A 21,191-nucleotide genomic window follows, 5' to 3' on the forward strand; every position below is an offset into this window, starting at 1 on the left:
GTCTGGCAGCTCAGTGGACTGATCTCTCCTTCCCACTCCAACCATCTGTGTCCCCCTACTTCTTCCTGGTGGCTTTCTTCACTACCTAGGTGTGCTGGATAGGTTTCACTGTTAACTTGACACAACCCAGAATCGCCTGGGAAGAGAGCCTTATGAAGAATTATCTAGACCAAGTTGGCCTGTGGTCATGTGTATGGGGGATTGTCTTGATTGGTAGTTGAAGTGGGGAGATCTATCCTGAATGTGGACTGTACCGTTTATGGGCTGAGCCTTGGATGGTGTAAGTGTAGAGGATGTTTGCTGAGTACGAGGGCGCAAGCTAGCGAGATGGGATGTGACCATCTGCCTTGACTTTCCTGAAGTGATGCACTATAACTTGGAGTTATAAGCCAAATACATTCCTTCCTCCTCTGTGGTGTTTTTTCTTAAGGTACTTTATTAAAGCAATAGAGATGACACTAGGGCCCAAGGGGTCTCTACAGGCAGAGGGCAGCATGATGTCTCCCATGTTCATTCAAGCAATGAGGCTTGTATGCAAAAGCCTTTTCATCCCCTCATGGGTGGGTGTCAGATGCACGTCCTGGACCTCCTCAGGGAGTCTCAGAATGATTACTTGACTTCCAGTCATCCACAGCAGCCTTGCTTTTCTCTCTCTGCTATCTCAGTTCCCCTTTTATATGCTTTCTGAGATTCCAAACACACCTCCTACAAACTGAGACCTAAACCCTGGCGGGCTGTCAGTGGAGTCAAAACCAAGATAGAACTCTTCCCTAAGCTTCTGCTTAGGTTCCTGTGGCCTGCTTCCTGGCCTAAGGCCATCTCTGAATCTCTTAGAGCAAACCAATCAGTCCCTGAAGCCCTTTGATGCTTTTCTCTTACTATAGAAGCCAAGGTCCCTACTGCATCTGATTGCCCTACAGGGACCCGGCTTTTCTTGTCTTTCAGCCCCTGAGACCGGCAGCGTCCAGGACTCTTGCTGTGCCTCAGCCTCCTTGCTTGACCCTCCCTTCTTCTAGGTGCTTGTGACCACTCTCTCCTTCTCCAGCTCTTCCCTAGACCTCTCAGGCTTGGTCCAGCACCTCAAGTTCCCAAGTGCCTGGTGCTTTACCACCTCTATCCCTTTCATCTCTGCACACTTCTCTTCAGCTGCGTCTAATTCAGCTGAAACATGGTTTTATTAGAACACCATTACATCCACTGGTTCCCGTATTACCTGTTCTTTTCAGATACAACTGCAAGGTGACTTGTGCAGGGCACCATCTGGCTCACAACATATAAAGGTTTGCCTTATATACTTGGTCAGAAGAAGTTTAGTGACCCCTCCCCTAGATTGTGAGCTCTCTGAGAGCCAACTGTTTTTGCTCATCATGATTGTGGCCCAGCACAGGGCCCTCTCGGTGATTCGAAGTAGACAGAATATAAATATTATCTTGCCGTCTGAATTGAAAGCCAATTCTATGAAAGGTGCCCTTCTTGCCTCCTTGCTGTCATTTGTCCCTGTCCTCTGGATTGCTTATGTCCTTGTGGCTGCACTGCTGGTAACAAGGGGACCTTTGTGCACAGACCGACCTCTTCAGGGCCCCTGTTGGACAGTGTGGACTCCACCTCTGTGGGGCCGTTTACTGGGTTCACTGGCAGAGAGCTTTCACTAAAGAGAGACTTCCTGTCTTAATCTAAGACTTTTGTTCAGGCGTGTCAGAGCAGGCAGGATGTGATGTACCGTGCTGCTTTCCAGATCCAAAGGAGCATCTCCCTGCTTTTACGTTTATGTGGGAGACCATGACCAAGCTAGGTTCAATTTGAGGAAATCAGAGTATAGTGAACAGAAAGGATATAGCTTTGATTTGGGCCACACCGGATGCCGTTGTTATTGGTTTGAGCATGAAGATTTGCATCATTTCTCTTTCACTTAAAAAAATACTCGTGCTTCCCAGGCTTCGAAGCAATGCCTGCCTGAGTGTCTCTGATCTGGTTCTCAGTGCCTTTACAGCTGTGTCTGTTATTATGCTCCAGGACAAGGCTGTGAAACTATGGCTTTGTCTACATCCAGACTGCCCTTGACGGCTCAGCGGTAGAGCAACTGTCTACATCCAGACCGCCGCTGTGTTTGTAAACAAAACCGTGTTGGAACATAGCCACGTTCATCTACTTGCACATTGTCTATGCCGACTTTTCCACTCAGATGGCCAGGACTGTGTGCCCTGAAAAGGCCAGCCCTTTGCAGAGTTTGTGACCTGATCTGCTCCAGGAAGGCTCTTATGGCTCAGATATGCTTTACGTCTCAAAGGTTCATGCGCTGGACACTTGGTCCCTGGAATAAGAGTGGGATGGAACCTCCAAGAGGCAGGGTGAAGCCTCCAAGAGGCTTAGCTGAAGGCAGGACACGTGGCTCCACCTTCATGAATAAATGAATTATCTCTCTGTGCAGTGCAGTGGAACAGGACTAGTAGTTACTAAAAAAAGACTCTCTACCCCCCTCCCTTCCTTGCTCACATGTGTACCCTTTCTGCACATGGCTGGTTCCCTTTCTGTTTCACAGTCTTGCTGCGATGTTGCTGATGGGGTCCTTTCCAGGATGCTGATGTGGGCTATATGAATCGAACCTTCGAGGCTCCTGAATCATGAACCGAATAAAACTTTCTTTGTTAAAATGCCTAGCCTTCGGTATATTGACAAAAGAACACAAAATGGAGGAAGACAAAGCTCTTTCTACATAACCATACCCATCAGTCGTCTTCCTTTGGTTTCTTGTACAGCCTGTATCTAAGCCCCTACATACACCATTGTCTCTGGCTACAAACCCAGTTCTGTCTTTTCCTGCTTAGAAAATACTCCTACAAGCTCTGATCTCTGCTTGGCTTTCATCCACCTTGTAAAACTTCTGAATTCCCACAAATAGAGGTTTTTTTTTTTTTTCTTTTCTGGATTCCCATGACACTTTGTAGAAGTCTGCACTTAAAATGGCTTATTGCTGTCCGTATCATAGTGCCTGGGTTTTTATTTTTCTCCTGCTATAGTATGGACTTACTCAAGAACCTGTAACCAGGCAGAAGATAGAATAACCACATATTCATGTCAGAGTATTGCATGCTCTTTAAAAATATTTTATTATTGCCTGTGTATGACATGCATGCAACATATGGAGGTCAGAGGTCAAATTTGTAGAGTTGGACCTTTCCATGGGTTCTGGGGATCCAACTCAGGCTTGTGTGTCAAGCTCCTTTACCCACTAAGCTATCTTGTCTCCATTGAATGTCCTTTACCGGTGTACAGGACAACGCAGAGGTAACCGAGAACACACACTGCACTTGGAGAATCTTGATGGTAAAGGACTTGGATCATTTCTTACTTTGTCCATGCCCAGCCATTTTCCAGATGGAAGACATTGCGTGTGGTTGAGAGGGGAGTTATCAAGGATGCCTGGTACTTCTGGCTCCTTTGACTCTCTCAGCTGTGCAGTAGAGAGAGTCTTTGGTGGCATGGGGTAGGGGTTGGGGTATCACTTGACACTGTGTTGGTGGAAGAGCTGTTGGGAGAATTGTTAATACTTCCCCCGCCCCCTGCCCCGGAGGAAGCTGGGTATTTATTGGTAGCCTGACCTCTTACAGCACTAAATGGGGGATAATCGTAGTCTCACCGCCATCTTTCATTTAGAGGCGTGCTGACTTCGTCTCCTTTAGTTTTTTCTTGTGGAACATAAGAATATTTCACCATCCCTGATATTGTCCCTGCCTCGTCAGCTGAACTAAACACCTTTAAAGTCGCTCTACATTTACTGTGGTCGCCGTCGTAGCTGCCTCTTGGTGACTGGCATGTTACAACCAACTTAATATTCTCCTTTTCCGTGGAAGACGGAATTGGAAAGTGGAGGGCAGTGTTTTTCCACAGTTTCCCACATTTATCTGAGTGGTGGTGATTTCACGTTGCTAGAGCCTGCGAGCTGCTGGAAGCTTCGCATTTTCTGACTGCCTAATGGGAGGCATTTGATCTGGCGAGGAGCCCAATTGTCCATCTTCCTGGGGCTGGCAACCACTTACGGGGTTATGCGGGTGGTGCTTTAATCGACTTCCTAGACACCTCTCCACTGGGGGAGAGCCTGCAGACGAGGAAAGGAGTGTGTGAGTGCTGGCGAGCAGTTCCTGAGATTGGTAGGTGGTTTGAACTCATTTTAAATACCAGGAAAGCCACATTCATCATCTCGGAGAGCAGATCTGAGTGAGAACTTCAAGCCAGACCTTCTCTGTTAATACTTAACGAAGTTATACTTCACCAGTAGAGACACTCATTTTCCCCTTGCCGAAGAGCCGTGAGAGAGGTCCCATGACGATGAATCCTTTTAAATTAATGGGGTTTTGACAACTTCAGGGTCTGTTTTATAAAGAAATCCATTTTTTTGCTGGCTTCTCACTGTTCACGTTTCATCAGTCACACTTTTAAGCGTTACGATGGCGTCAGGAAGTCTTTCTTGCTTACAAACAGATTTCAGTGGTTTAGACACTGAAGCATGTCCCGTTGCTAGAAACGTGGGCAATATTTGCTCTCTGTTCATTGAGAGACTTTCGTAATTAGGATGGTGTCCAAGTAGCAAATGCTTCTTCTCCCACGGAGGCCATTATAGTTTGTAATTCCCACTGACGGGAAAAGGCCTTAGCAGAGGACTAGTCTAGACACACACATGAGTTATAATCGAACATGTGTACACAGATATCCAGCTCTGAATACACCTCTGTGCTTGACTCACTCCTTCTAAGCAGCAAGGAAAGAAAATTAAATATGGATGGGAATTTTATAAGATTCAGGTCAACTTTAGTAAGGAAACTTGGAGAATAGAAGCTGTAAGTTTTGCAAAGGAAAAGGCACTCCAGTATGAAGTGTGTTTAAAGGACTCTGTGTCCCTGGGCTCTGTCTCTCAGACTCTGGGACCGCACTGTGGTGTATGAGGCACACATGTGCAGTCACAGAAAGAGGGAGGCCTTGTGTGCCTCTGCTTTGTCGGTACTGCCGAGCTCACATGCCACCGCAGGCAGCAGCCTGAGGACTGGAAAGCAAGACAGGAGACGATGCTCGGAGAGCATGTAACCAGGGGACTTCGGCTGTGACTTGACACCCTCTAGAGGGTTTCAGTTTGGACAGCTGAGGTTCTGGTGCCAGAACTTTTTTTTTTTTTTTTGCTAAGGAAAGCTTCTGGTGACGTTTGTAGTGATTTAAGGACAGGAAGCTTGGGCAGGTTTGATGACTGATAAGAGCCAATGCTCAGAGTCAGAACTTAGGGGATTGGCGACAGCCGTTTCCACAGTTGTCCCTGGGGACTCCCCGGTGACCTTTGTGCCCTCTCCTGCGCCCTGCCCCACCTATGGGGACTCAAGAATTTTCTTTGCAAGGAAGTTAGGCTTTATCTAAGGGAGACTTATTTTGAAGAATTTTCCTTGGCTGTCCTTTGAAATGTCATTTCCTGCTTCTGCAAATGAGGAAGCGGATGGAAGGACTTTAGAGTCTCATCCACTCAGAACCTCATTCACTGGGGCTTCCTGCTGTCAGCCCTCACCACCAGGCTACCCATTGCTTCCTCCATCCGACATGTCTAGCATCTGTAAACCCAGAGAGGTAGCTGGCAATGAATCCGTGAGAAAACAAGGAGGGGTGTGTGGAAAGCACCGTCCCTTCAAGTCCATTCCCTCCGGGTCATGGCATGTGGACAGGATATGTCGTATCCAGTGATCTCTATCTTTTCACTCAGGCTCAGAAATGGAAATGAAAACATGGGGCCCTTTGTTGAAAATTACTAAGACTCCCAGGACCACAGCTGTACAGTAGTAATCCAGACCCAGTGCCCCCACAATGGCACAGGTTGCAGGTCCCAAACCCCAGAAGCCAGGCCTGACTTGATGTTTTTTCTTTGATTTACTCTAAGACTGGTGCTGACCTATTCTTTATGAATATTTTACTGTAACATCTGTCAGATATTAAGTTAGAATGTGTCTCCGTGTCTTTTGATTTCTCTCAATCCCTAAATGGGTAGGGTTTTTTCCTTTTATTTTATTCCATCTCTTTTTTTTTTTCTTTTCGTGTGTATGTGGCGTAGTCATGTGCACACATGTGTTTTCAAGTGTGCTTGCTTGCATGTATATACTTGGAGACCAGAGATCAAGGTCAGATGTTCTCCTCCGTCATTTTCTACATTATATTTTTAGATCGAGTGTCCCCCTGAACCTGGAGTTCACTCTTTGTCTAGACTGGCTGACCAGAGATCTCCCAGGATCCTCCTGGCTTCACCTACGCCCAGCTTTCTATGAAGGCTACAGAGATCTGAACTCGGGTCTTTGTGCTTGCACGGCAAATGCTTTCCCCACTGAGCCGTTCTACAGAGAGCATTTTACAGACTGATTTCTGCTTTTGTTTTCCCTAACTCATTGCTATGGCATCTGTTTCTCTCAAAATTCTGGGTCAGTGCTAAGCTAAAAGACGCTTGATGGAAAAGTAAGGCTGATTACAAGCGAAGAGCTGAATTCATGGTCATTTGTTCTTCGTGGTGGGATCAGAGGCAGATGAGAGCGTGGCTGAGGTGCACGTGTGGCAGGGAGAAATGAGCGGGCACCTGACTTCTTTCCCAAATGAGCAGTGCAGGGCACAGGTTCAGCTAAAAATAAATAAATAAGTAAAACAACAGGAAGAGAGGTAGTCTATCCTTTTTCCAATTGTCATAGAAATTTCTGGTAACAGTGAGTACACATGGCTTTACTAAACTGACTCAGAGAACATTTAGTAATAGGCTACTGTCATTGGTAGAAGATCTTAGTCAGGGTGTTCACAATCATCAGTAGTGGACTGCTCTAGTCTTAATCAAGGTGTTCACTGTCATCAGTAGTAGATTTCTCTGGTCTTAGTCAAGGCTACCATTGCTGTGGTAAAATGTCATGACCAAAAGCAAGTTAGGGAGGCTAAGTATTTATTTGGCTTACACTTCCACATAGTGGTCCATCACATAGTGGTGGTCAGGGCAGGAACTCAAATAGGGCAGGAACTAGAGTCAGGAGCTGAGGCAGAGGCCAAGGAGGGTGTTGCTTGCTGGCTTGCTCAGCTTGCTTTCATATAGAAGCCAGGATCATTAGTCCAGGGGCGGCCCCACCTACAATGGACTGGGCCCTCCCAAATCTATCACTAATTTAACAAATGTTCTTGCCTTCAGCCTACTCTTCCAGAAGGACTTTCTCAGTTGAGGTTCCCTCTTTTCAGATAACTATAGTTCGTGTCAAGTAGTAGCCAGCACATCCCTCACATACTAGGTGGAAACTTTTTTCAAACCCATCATCAAAGCCTACGAGAAGGGGAGAGGGCCCCTCCTCTCTTTACTGCTCATGTACTTGTAAAAGACCCTCAAGGCCCGATTGCACAGTGGTGGGAACTTATAATGAGTGTGAAAGGATACATGCCTGTGCTTAGTCCTCTTGTGCATTGAGTGGTAGAGGTGGATGTTGGTGGGAGTCAGAGGGCTCAGGTGAGGGGTTATAAGCTTTGGGTATTACTGGACATCTGTTGAGAACCCCACCTTTTCCCCTGGCACCCCATCCTTGCAAAACACTTGTAAGTCCTTAGGTCCTTTTTCCACTGCTCTTTCCTGTATCAGATCAACATGTGATATGGCCGCCATCTTAGCGGCTGGTGGGATGGACAGTTCCGGAGCACATTAGCACCTTGTCACAGTGATTCGCAGCCTTTGTGTGCCTGCTCTTTCCTAAACCACAAGAGATTCTCCAGCCTAAACTCAAGATAATTGGGACATTTGTGGGTCAAGGGAGCTAGCTAGTGTGGACCCTGATAATGGAAGCTGAGAGTCTGCAGACAAGTCATCTGGATCCCTGTGCTTTGAGGCACACTTCCGGGATGCATTAGTTAAGGGTCCCTAGTGGACCAGCCAGCTCACTGACAGTCTCTCCATTCCTTTTCTGCCTTCCCCTTCACCTTCATGACTGCTTCCTGGTGGTCACTTAGGTTCAGTTGTAAGGTCAGACAATTACTTAAGAGGTGCCCATAAAATGAATTAATGTACTGCCTATATATCATTTCTTCTGTAGATCTTGAGCTAACCGTGGCATTTATGGAGGGGCACCCACAGGTCTTTAAACTTTGACCTGGTAACTAGAAAAGGAAATCAGAAATTCAGGAATGCTCATTCTGTTGGAAATTTCACATATATTTATGATGTCATATAATATATTGATTTATGCAGTAAATTTTATGGAGGCTGCCCCTTTTTCACCATATTATAGTCTGGTTTGAGAGAGAGAGAGAGAGAGAGAGAGAGAGAGAGAGAGAGAGAGAGAGAATATAGTGTGGCTCATATCTAAAAGTGTACTGTGTACAAGAGAGAGGTGATATAGAAATCTGCCCAGACGACAGTGAGGGCCCAGTGTAAATGTGTCATTTCTGGTCCATGTGATAAAGTGGGGAGGCTGGGCACCTGCAGGTCAAAGGAAGACATTACCAGGAAGGGAAACTTGAGCAAAGACAGGGAGAGGTGAAATGAGTCAGGCCTTGGGGAAGCTGCAGGCAGTGGGACAGTGTTAAAGAAGGTGTCGAATCCCAGGGTGGGACTGTGTACTCCACGTTCTGTGTGATAGACAATGAAGAGAGACGGAGCACAGAAATGCCACATAGAAACCGCTGACCTCAGCAGATCTGATGGCTGCTGCACTCCGTCACCGGTGTGCACAAGGATTGATACTCCAGATTCTCGGCTCTTCTTCTTCATAAAACATTATAACGACCTTACTTATATATATTTTACATTAGTCTTTTTGATTTAGTGAGGACCTTGGGGGCATAGAGTATTAGCCACAGTCATATTGGCAATGGATTGATTCAGAGAAATATGAAGAGTTTCAGGAATGCCAAAAGTTCAGCAGTATGCAGCCCCTTGTGAAAGCACAATTCATTGGTACTGAGGATGGGCATTGTAGACGGTCTCCTCTCCTGCTCTAGGCATCCATGAGCAGCTTGCTCCCGCTCTCAAATGCACCTCCAGGGGGGGGCATGGGGGTAACTCAGTGGTAGAGTGCTTGTCTAACACGCCCAAAGCCATCGTGTTGTAAACACAAGCGAATTCATTCTAAAGTTGGTCCCCTCACTGGCACACTGGTATTTACGTTGTCACAGCGTGAGCCTTCAGGTGCAAGCCAGTACACAATTCTTCCCAGACCCTTTGTGAAGACGCTGCTAGGACAATTCTTTTAAAGTGCATCACTCTGCATCAATGGTTCTCAACCTGGGGCTCACAATCCCTTTGGGACTCTAAGGACCCTTTCACAGAGGTCTCCTCAGACCACAATTACTCACATGATTCCTGACAGCAGCAAAATTATAGCTATGAAGAAACAACAAAAATAATTCTATGACGGGGGGTTCACCACAACATGAGGAACTGTATTAAAGGGTCACAGCATTAGGAAGGCTGAGAAACACTGCCCTGCATGAAGACTTCCTTTGCATTCTTTTTTTTTCCCTTGTTACTGTGCGACCCACTTCAGTGCCAGCAGCCTACAGACAGAGGCCAGGCCATGGTTCAGGGCCACAGGTTGCTCTAGCATGGGACACTATGAGAGGCCCAGGGGAACGGGCCTGCCATAAATCCAAACCCATGCTCTTCCTTTCCATTCTTGGGCTGAAAGACATACAAAGTCAGAGCAGCCTACTCTGCATGTGTCCTCATACATGGTGAGTAAGACCCACCAGTCATCACAGTTTACCTTTAGAATAGATGAGTATAGATGGAGGTGAGGGCTGGGCAATGAGCATACAGCGTGCAATATGGCTGGCCTACGGTCTTAGGATGATCTATTGCCGTGGACCAACATATTTCCCCTTCCTTTTCGCTCACTTCCTATCTGGTGTAGAGTGGCCTACAGAGAATATTCAAGGTCAGTGGCCCTCCTGGACAGCTCTGTCTGTTCAGAGGCTTTCCCAAAGCCACCTTAACTTTTTCATGGGTACTCACTTGTGCAGAGTCACCTCACAATAGTCCCTCTTTGTCCCAAGATTCTGGGCTCTTGGCACTGAAGCCCTATTGATTTCCTCTGAGAACTCTGGATTATTCTGCTTTATTACAAAGCGGACAATAGAAAGCCAGGGTTAATCTTTCTAAAACTTACAATTCTAAGTCTTTTCTATCTTTTCTTCTCTTTTTGCTCTGGGGCAAAGAATTTGGTGGAAGAGAGTAGCAGAGCTGTTGGGGTTTCTTGTTTGTTTGTTTTTTATGAACATGTATTTTGGGGACAAGTATAAGCGACTCTGTAGAAGAGAGAAAAGAATGTTCCAATCATGTACTGTCGTCAATAGACAGCTCGGGTGAGGAGCTCATGAGAAAACTGCTCTGTGACAGTGGAGAATGTCCCTTTGCCTCCGAGATGTTCCTTTGCTCGTGAGGTGTTTCAGACTCATGAGGAGGGTCTCTGTGTCCTGCTGTCGGTGTCTCGTTCAAGACCACACCAGTCTTTTGAAATGTTCACACTAGCACAATCACCTGCACACACACCGTTTTGGCTTTTAAAGTGGGCAGTGGGCAGCTGCAGGAGGATCGTTGCCGCACCGGACTTGAGCTGTCTTGAACCCTCTGCACGCTCATTGGCCACTTGGTGCTTTGTATGTGGAGCCTCTTCCAAGAGCCCCAAACAGAAGAGCTGTGTTTGGGTTTTCTTTGGAGAGTTCTTCACAGCTTCTTGTATGCGAGGGACCAGAAGTGGGGAGCAGAGGCTGCTGTGACTTTCCGCCTGTTTTAAATGCTCCCTAGGAAGCATCCTGCAAACGTTCCACTTTCATGTTTTTTTTCTTCTTCTTTGTTTTCAATCTTCCCTAGACAGCAGCTGGATTCCGCCTTCAGAACTCTTAATTCCTTGCCCTGTTGTGAGCCATTCTGGTGGGTGGTATTTTTTTTTTTAAACATCTGAGCATGTTTAACTAAAAGTTTGATTTTGTGGAATCTATTATTGGTAATTATTGCTCAAAAGTAGGGCCCATGCGCGTTTCCCAGGGGCCATCTTTCTCTACTTGCTCGGCCTCCTTATGTGAGGATTGAGTGCTTTGTACCAACCCGAAATAAGATGAATACACCATACAAACACGTCAAATGGTACATTTTGTGGCTACTGTTCTAAGATTCCTATTGGCCAACATCATTTAACTTTATGCAGAAACAGTTCTACTCTGACTTGGCCTCCTGAGATGGTCAAACACAGAAGTCCGTGCTGCTGTACTTTATCGACAGAAATCGTTCTGATCCATAAGTGCATTGCCTGAGTCACTGTGATGCTATTGTATTCAAATATCGCCGATGGGGTAATTTATAAGGAAATTAACTTGGCTCAAAACTTGGGAGGCTGAGGATTCCAAGATGAATCCAGTGAGGGCCTCTTGCTGCATTACAGAATGGCAGAAGGCATCACATGGGTGAGACAGAGTGAGAAGGGGGCAGAGCTTGCTTTTAAAACAAGTCCACTCTGGCTACTACCACAGGTCCACTCACATCGCCCCCAGAGTCCTCCCCATGAATGCCCTGCGGAAGGTGCGTCTGTCTCATAGGATTTTACAGGACACACTCAGTCCATTACAGGCATTTGGAAATACACATCTAAGTTTTGTATACAAGAAGGATAGAATTTGGGGAAAGAATGAGTAAAACTAAAAGTCAACCAACACTTGTTGCTAGAATTTTCTTCAGAGCCGTTTCCAAATTTGCCTTGTTCAGATCATGACTTTTCAGCATGAGCTGTATTATCACAACTTTGCGTCTGCACCTTCTAATAAGATTCCTCCTCCTCCCACTGTCTTGCCATCCACACATCACAGCTTTAAGTTCAGAAAAGACAGTGACCGTGGAGGCTTCGGATGTCACCTAGCGACGTCGGTTCTTTACCTTGTTCTCTAAGAATCAAAGTTTGTATTTGTATTCACATGTATATGCTCACATGTCGGAGTGAGTGTAAGCCGTGTGAATGCAGGTGCCCTGGGGGCGGTGGCAGGGGGTCCCCTGGAGCTGAAGCCCCAGGCAGATATGAGGAGCTGAGATGGTATCTATCATCTGGAAGAACAAGCCACAGAGTCAACTCTCCAGCCGCCAAACCAAGGTCCTGACTGCTAAAAACAGCTCCACTCTTCCGCTACGGGAACTACTGCTCACACAGAATTTTACTTACAAGAAGACAGCCGAGCCGGGAGATTGTTAACCTTCCTTTCAGGTCTTTCATTTGCATTGTTCTTATTGTGATGGACAGAGTGAAATTACCCAGAGGATGAGGAAACTAGTTTAAGATTTACAAGGAAAGTTATCTTAATCAGGTTTTTATCTTTTTTTTTTAAGATAACATAATTTTGGGGATACATCATTATGACACACTGAATTATAATCTACAAATTAGAATATAATTGTGCAATTTGTGTTTAATTCTATCACTCATATTTTATATTAGGCGGGCTTCTTTGCAGGCTTACGGTACTGTGGGTTTTTCATAAACAGCTATTTAAAGCCATTCACATGATCAAAATAATATTTATAGATATTCAGGAAATGATCGTTCTAAGGATTGTGCATAGAAGAAAACTGTACTGTTTTGTGGGCTTGCACTGCCCTGCCCCCATAAAAAAAATGGAAGTTTTAGTTAAGTTCCATGAATGGATGTTATGAAAATTCGTTTCTTTTAGAACACTCCTACAGTTGAAAGACTAATTTAAATTAGGAGGGCACACTGGGCTTGGAAGAGGGCATTGTGGGAACGCAAAGCATAATTTCCCCCTAAACAAAGACGAGCTTGTTGGAGCACATGCTTTATTGCCTGGAAATTCTATATATATGCAAAGTCGCTCGTCAACTCGCTGTTGGGTTTTTGTGTGCTTCGTTTCTTCTTTTGTTTGGGAAAAAAAATCAAATGCTGGAAATAGTCTGCATCGCTCTGCATGCTATAGGCACAGAGGAACCTACACACACCAGTTCCTGTGCCAAGCGGCATCCCTCCCACAGCAGCTCAGGGCTGGCTTCACACAGGTAAAATCAGCTTTATCAGAGCCCATCCAGGGCTTCTGGAATCCGGTACTCCTCATCTTTTTCTATCCCTCCCTCTGACAGAAGTCAGGCTGTACTGGGCAAGTTATGTTCATGTCCTGAAGTCCACTGAGCGTCTTCTCTACTTTGCGTTGAGCTATGATTTATATACAATACGGTCCACCCACCTACAGCGCACAGTTTGATAGTTTTTTTTTTTTTTCTTTTTTTCGGAGCTGGGGACCAAACCCAGGGCCTTGCGCTCGCTAGGCAAGCGCTCTTCCGCTGAGCTAAATCCCCAACCCAGTTTGATAGTTTTTAAACTATAGTACGCTGTGTGACTGTCAACCAACACGAGTTTTAGCACAAAGTGTCACCTTGTACCTGAGCTAGTGTTCTCCAGAAATCTAGATCTGGGTGAACTCAGTAAAATGAAGGTACCTGTCATTCGGGATGTCTCCAAGTGGGAGATCTGGTCTTTGGAACTGCCACTCAGCCAACGCTTTGGCCTCTTGGTACGACAACCCAGTTCACCCCTCAGTACATGCACAGCGTCTTACAGTTTGCCAAGGAGTGTCTCACAGGCTCCAGATGGGAAACCTGCATGATAATGTAGCCAGGTCTAGTGTGACAGGTCCCCAGGTCTCTGGAGGAAGAGGGCCAGTGCAGCTTGACACCGTTACCCTCCTGATGGCTGTCACCTGCACACCGATGAATGGGGTCTTGCCTGTCTTAGGGACAGCAAGAGATTCAACAGGTAGAAGGGAGACTGAGCTAAGAAGACAGAGGTAGGTACTGGGTAGACTGGGAGTCCTAAACATCAGGACGGAAGATTCTCAAAGCAGGAGCCAAAACCTGAAAGGAAGGGGAGCCCAGCAAACATCCAGATGGGAAAGAAGCCAAACCGAAGTCAAGCAAAGCTGGATCGGTGCTGCCAAGAGAACCAGGAAGAGTTTGGTGTGGGTGCTGAGCCCTGTACCGTGTGAAGGAATCTCACTGACTCCCACAGCTGACGCCTCGCAGTCAGTTAAGCCCCGCCCCCTCATTGCTCTAGTTCCCACACCTTGCTTCAAGCCCAGCCTCTCCTCACCCTGTGGGCCCATTTGGATAGGCTACAGTGGTGAGCATTCTCCTGCATATATGAACCCCTGCCTATGGCCTTAGCTGAACTAGGAAGGCCTTTAGGCAGCCATCCCAGTGTCTGGGGTTACAGACAGGCCAGACCAGCTGGCTTTGATTAGTGCAGAGGACAAGCCCGAATGCCATCATTTAAGGGACTGTGGGTGGGCAGAGAAAACCTAGGCCAGACTCTGAGGCCCTGGAGTACAGGGTCAGACTTCTTTACAAGGCTCTCACCTCGTGGGCTGCCCCCACCCGAGTGATTATCAGCTCCTGGCACGTTCTCTGATTAGAGAAGCTGTTTTGTCCAGGGTAAGTTGTGTGTCGTGGTGGGAAAGGCGCAGAGAGTGGTTACTTTCCTGGCAAACCTTCTAAGAAACAGTTAAAAGGCCATGCTCTACTACCTAAAGGTTTGTCCTCTAAAGATTGTACCACAGTTTTCCCTGCAGATTTGCATATCACTTCATTGATAAAACAGTGTATCTACTAATTTGGGCAAATTTTAATATTGTTTTTAAAACGGGAGGACTTTTGCTTAAAGTTGCTATAAAATCAAGAATGCCCATTTTCTTGGCAATATGGAGAATGCCCGTTTTGAGAGAGATGCATGAGCCTGGTACCTCTGGATCAGACTACCCTGATTTGTGTTGGCTGCTGGAAAGGTCAGACATCTTCTAGTGCTATGATTTATAGGGAGGCTCAGTGTCTGCTTTCTGACTGGAAAATCAACATTTGAAGTTAGGTTTCTAAATTGCATCAGCAAGCTGCTTTTGCGTGTGATCGAAGAGTAGCTGCGTAAGACAGACCCTTTTCAGCCTTTTCCCACAGGATGTTGGATATAGGGGTCCCCTGGACCTTAATGTAGAGCAACGTGGAGAATTCAAGGAAGCCAAAATGTGCCTCCCAGAAAACAGAGTTATAGACGTAAGACTGACCTCGGAAGGCAGTGACCAGAGATCAAAATGACAGTGCCAAAAGAGGTCAGCCAACTCAGATTCCATTTAGGACAGATGGCCAAGGGTGACCCTGGAATACTAGGTGAGACTTGAAGAAGACAGTTAAGGGAGAAGAACAAAACCGCTTGGGAGACTGAGGAGGAGGGATCGTTAATTAAGCCTATCTTGGGCTATAAAGTAGGCACAAGGTGAGCGTGAGCAACTTACCCAAAACACAAGGTTAAAATAGGCAGGGAAATAAAACCACAAGTTGGATCTGTGAAAAAATATAAACACCAACGAACTCCTACCCAATTTCAACGAGCTGGGTTGCTCGAAATACAAACATTAAACATCCCCCGACGTGGCCTGTCATTTATCCTAAATGCCAACGATTGAAGTTTTCATTTAAACCAAATTTAAATAAAGTTCATTTTTCCTTCTGACAGTATTTTTTCTTTTTCTTTTTCTTTTTTTTTTCAGAGCTGAGGACTGAACCCAGGGCCTTGCGCTTGCTAGGCAAGCGCTCTACCACTGAGCTAAATCCCCAACCCCGTATTTTTTCTTTATTCATGTTACATGAAAACGTTTTACCCAGTTTCCCAGGACTCCATTGATGGCCTCTGTGGTTGCAGCACACTGCCAAGGAGATGATGCAGTCAGGAGGAGGGGGTTTGGGGGAGATATGCATGCATATAGGTTTGTGTTGGAATGAAAATTTTACATGGCTATGCTTTTATTGAGACTAAAACGGAAGTTATGCATGGGTTCTCCATAATTTAACTTTTACCTATGAACGTATTTTAGCTCTGCTCTCTCTCTCTTTTCTCCTCCATACTTCCTTTTAACCCACAAATAAGTATTCATAAATAAGTATCCAACTTTAAAATAATATCACTGGGAGGGGGGAGGTGCTTGTGACACAGCGCATATGGAGAGGTCAGAGGACAACGCCCTGGAGTCGATTCTCTCCTATGACCTTCACATTGGTTCCGTGGACCTAACTCAGGTCACCAGGCCTGCTGGCAAGGACCCCTTCCTGCTGAGTCATTTCACCTGACATCTGTGGAGATTGGACAAATTAGGTTTAGGTTCTGTTTTCTTCTGCAGCCACCGATCATCGTGCTTCCCCTGTCCCTGCCTGAAAGCAGGGAGCTCATTCATGAAGAGCAAACACTGTAGAGATCACATGATCCAAATCCAGATCACTAGCTTCGTGATGGCAGATCTTCATGCACTGGGCTGCCTTTTAGTTGACGAGCATTAAAATGAAGCCTTTGACAGAAGTCAAGTAAACATGAAGCCTTTGACAGAAGCCTTTGTCCAGGAAACACATGATGTAGAGGAAATGGGAACTATGTTTATTTTGTGTCAGAGCCATGAGAACCTGACAGTTGGCTGACTCAGGCCCTCTATCCCCATGAGGTGAGCCATAGTAGAGCATTTGCTCGACTCCAGGTACACAATGAGGGCAAATATAGCAGGGTCTCTCTCTCTCTCTCTCTCTCTCTGTTAGCTTGTAATGGGGCAGACAAGGGAGCTGAGGCAAAAGAGTAGAGCATTGGGGACAACCACATCAAGGAAGCACGTTCAGACGAGACACTGAGAAGGCCTGCTGTGGGGGCACAGACAATAGGAGGCCCAGTGTGTTGGCTTCTAAAGAGTCCAGTGTGCTTAGAAAGGAGTGAGCAGGGGGAGGCTATGGAAGCTGCAGATGGAGGGACAGGCAGACAGGGCTGGGGACAAGGTTTCCCATGGCTCGTTGGCACCAACAGAGATGTGTAAAGCCACAACTAGAGGTCACAATCACCTGGCTCCTAAAGCCATGTCCTTGAGATTCCCTCAGTCATACCCCACGCCTCTGAACACAAGACATCATAGTGTTCTCTACCATACTGTTCACAGCGGGCTAAAACCTCACTCCCATTATTGGTCCTAAAACATTGACCAATGTTGAGGGCAGCAGGGCCTATATGACCTGTTACTGAGCTTTAGAGGGACACTAGACAGTCCAGGCTCGGGGCAGCCAATAAGAACACAAGCTGCTGAGAGAACAGGCAGACGACCCAGAGCAGAGAGAGGACAAAAGCTAAGATCTGTTCAAAGCATTTAAGCCTCTCCACCTCCCACAATCCTCACAATACACGGGCCTCTCAAGCCTGCCCCGATTCCATAGAGATATACAATAATATTTGTTGTTTTAGCTTGACAAAGCTATCTCATTGTTCGCTGGAAGTTTCAGCAAATAATAAAACCAGTGGAGACAAGTGAACCAAGTCAGCCTAACCAGCAGATGGGAGGAAGGCTGGACCCACGTGGAAAGTGGAAGTGTTTAACAGAAAGGGATGATGGGAGCTGAGGGACCATCCATTCTGGGGGGTTGAGGGGCCAACAGTCAATGTCTTTGTCTGGTGCTGTGTGGGCATGAATAGGGAACCAGTCATTCTGTGTGGATGCCGTGTGTCCACTGGTCCTCACAGGGCGGGATGGGAGCTGAGGAGGAAGGAAGATGAACGTTTCTAGAGGAAGTGAACTGAGAAATGCCTAGTGCCTGTCCCCCTCGGTGAGAGATTCAGCATCTCCGAGCTAGCGAGGTCCTCTTGATCTTGAACCCAGCCCCCCCTCTGCTCAGCTCCCTTCTTGCTGTCTGCCCTCTGTGCACAGCCAGAAAGCAAATCCACCCCAGGTAGCTTCCTCTGCAGGGATGGCCGTCCTGTGCTGCTACCCTTGGGAAAACGATCCTGCAATGGTCTGGAGTCTGTATTATGAATACAGAAACAGATTTACTTTGGAATTTACATTTCCGTGGTTTGTATTGGTGATATTACTGTTGATTTTTACAAGAATTAGGGATGGGAGAGATGTCTCAGTTGGTAAGAGCACTGACTGCTCTTGCAGAAGACTGATGTGTGGTGGCTCATAACTATCTGTCTGTCTGTCTATCCATCTGTCCATCCATCCGTCTGTCCGTCTGTCCATCCGTCCATCCATCCATCCATCCATCCATCCATCCATCCATCCATCCATCCATCCATCCATCCATCCATCTATCTATCTATCTATCTATCTATCTATCTATCTATCTATCTATCTATCTATCTATCTTCCAGCCTCTTTCACCAGGCACTCGCGCATACACTTACATACATGCAGCCCAAACACTCATATGCATAAAATAAAAATAAATAAGCCTTATTTTATTTTAGTTTATGAATGTCGTTTTATTCCTTAGTTTTTTAGTTTATGAATGTCGTTTTATTCCTTAGTTTTTTAGTTTATGAATGGCGTTTTATTCCTTAGTTTTAATTTGGAATAGCCATAGGTTAGATCCACAGAAAAGATCCTACTTCTGAAGGTTTACGTGGTTAAAAAAAATGTCGGCCAACTGGTTCCCACAACAGAGGAGACAATCCCTAATTTGTTTCATCTTTCACAGCTCGGATGGGATCTGGGTTGCAGCGGGTTCAGACCTACTGTGGGCAGAGAGATTGGGATGCACTCACTATGGCAGAGTAAACTTTTGAATGACTTTCAGCCAAATAGCATTGACCTACTGTGTGTGCCTTGCTTCCAGCTCGAGTCCTGCTAACAGAGTCCTTGGTTAATCAGTGACTAATTAACTAATAACTAATGCACTAACCTATGCACTAACTTATGTTACTTGTCCCAGGGAGCCCTCTGAAGCCTCTGACCCCAACATTTCAGTCAGCCTAAATATACAGGGGTGTGCTGCATTTCAGCAAGAACTCAGAGGCGTTGCATTGTCCACAGAAAGCAGATGGAGGCTACCTCACCTCACCTTTGCTTTTAGGGGTAATTGTCCTCATCTCCCTCCGTCCCCCACACCATACCCCTCTCTCTTTCTTCATTCCTCACAATTCACCAAAGCCACTTTCACGGCTGTCAGGATGGTCTTCTAAGAGCACTCATACACTCTTCTGGCTTCTCTATATGAATGTTCCCCACAACACTGACAGTAGCCTATAGCCTAACCAGGTCCCATCAGGCCTTGCATGCAGAGACCTCACCACCACCCTCTTCTCCTTGCCTTATCCTCTCCCTCTTCCTGCCTGGCCTTGGCTCATTCTCACCCCTTTTCTTCCTGCTCATTGACCCTAATCTCTGACTCATTGTCATTTTCCTGATAGCTTCCCCTCCCTCATAGCTTCCCAGCCATGGCTTCAGGCTTCTCTGCTTCTTTTCCAGTATAGCTGAAACTGTTCATGGGGTCACGTATGAGTAGCTGCCCTTGTGAGGTCACACCAGTTCTTCGAGGACCCCACTGGGCCTCCCTTGTCGTGGCCGTGTACACATCAGTCAGCAAGTACTGACTAAGAGAGTGTGTGTTTATTATCTCTTCCTTCAGTGTGAAAGTAACCCATGTTCTGAGGAGCAAGACTTGGTCGCTGAGTGCTTACAAGCAGTAATACTTCTTTCAGTTGCTAGCACTTGGGGGACCCACCCATACTGGTCAGCATCTTGGGCATCATTGGCATCTCAAGTGGGTTAGTTTAACAGTGACCTCATATGGTCACTCTCGACTCTCAGCCTCTTAAGAGACTCAGCTTGGAGGCCTTTTTCCATCAGAGCCATCATGAGAGATTGGTTCTGACACCTGGATCTCTGTGTTCTTCCTTCCCCACCACTCTAGAGCCTGCTGTCTCTCCCCTATACCAGTTTGCTACATACATAGAAAATAGTTAGTATACTGTGGAATTTTTTGTGTATTTTCTTTTGCAGTAAGACCTCAATTTCCTAGGCTGGACTTTTAACTTGCTGTGTAAGAGAGGATGACTTTGAACTCATGATCCTTCTGTTTCCACTTCCCAAATACTGACATTACAGATACACACCATTACACTCTGGAATTATTTTTAAAGTTCTTGAATTTAAGTTATGTGCTTAAGATAATTGTAAAAAAAGAAACATTTTAGATTATCTGTGACTTTTTTAAAAAAAGATTTACTTATTTATTCGATGTATGTGAGTACACTGTCACTGTCTTTTGACAGACCAGAAGAGGGCATCGGATCCCATTACAGATGGTTGTGAGCTACCATGTGCTTTCTGGGATTTGAACTCAGGTCCTTAGGAAGAGCAGTCAGTGCTCTAAACCACTGAGCCATCTCTCCAGCTCTGTGACTTTTTTTAGCCTATGATTTAGGTTCTTATATTTCTGTAGCCCCATTTAGTACACATCCATAGGTATGCTGTACCCAGTATACAGTGTGCCTGTCACAGGTTTGGGGATATGAAGCCATGTCGTAAACGACCTTTCCTCAAGCTGTGTTGGTTTGGTTATGATGGCCAGATACACTAAAGTTAGTTTTTTTTTTCTCAACCTTTGTGTATTGTTATTTTCTGTATTGCTAATGTTGTTCCTATAAGCAGTTACTTCCTGATATGCGCTGGGCACATTTAAAGATTTTACTCTTTTCCTCACAAGGGTCTAAAGTTGGGTAAAACTGTCCCAGTTTCTTATCTGGGAGACAGGGGCGAGCATCTTCAAGTTCACACGGGCAGCATTCGGCAGAATCAGAGCTAAGGCTTGCATGATGCCAATGTCTGCATGCTTTCCACAACATCAGAGGTCCTCCATTTTCTTTTCCACTGAAGTTCCTGAACACAGAGGAAATCAATACATAATGCCTGGGGTCTAGACCCTTTGTAGCTAGAAGTAGCCAGCAGCCAGTTCAGAATTTCTTTGAAGTTGCATGCTTTAATCTTTAGAATTTATGCAAATTGATCTCTCTCCTCTATAATATAAATGTATAAAAGTAATCCTTTCAACTGCTTGACATAGAATAAAACTGAAACTCCAGGAAGAGCTGCTGTTTATCCTTCTCCTGCCTTGCTGGGTGCCACTCTGGGGGAGCTTCGGGCCTTAGCTGGAGAAGGTCACCGTTGCCGTGTGAGGCTGCACATTTCAAATAGCCTTAGTGTCAACTCCTGCCCCTGTAGAGAGCTGGGACTCAGCTCTAGGGCCTCAGGCATCGCTAGCCGAGAGTTCTGCCTCTGCACTCTATGCCTTCCCTTGTTTGGTTGAAACAGGAACTCACGGTGAGACCCAGACTGGCTTCCAGTTCACGATTGTTCTGTCTCAGCCTCTC

General features: G+C 46.0%; 1 protein-coding gene and 1 non-coding gene across 3 annotated transcripts in view; one reads left to right on the plus strand and one right to left on the minus strand.

Moving 5' to 3' along the window:
* Rapgef4 (Rap guanine nucleotide exchange factor 4) overlaps positions 1-21,191 on the plus strand; it is a 287,989-nt gene that overhangs the window by 141,438 nt on the left and 125,360 nt on the right. The window lies entirely within an intron of this gene.
* On the minus strand, positions 9,505-9,638 carry LOC116902536. The gene has a single exon (XR_004388139.1). It is a non-coding gene; the product is annotated as a small nucleolar RNA SNORA42/SNORA80 family (small nucleolar RNA).

Source organism: Rattus rattus, chromosome 5 (genome assembly GCF_011064425.1).
Source record: "Rattus rattus isolate New Zealand chromosome 5, Rrattus_CSIRO_v1, whole genome shotgun sequence".
NCBI classification, from domain to species: Eukaryota; Metazoa; Chordata; class Mammalia; order Rodentia; family Muridae; genus Rattus; species Rattus rattus.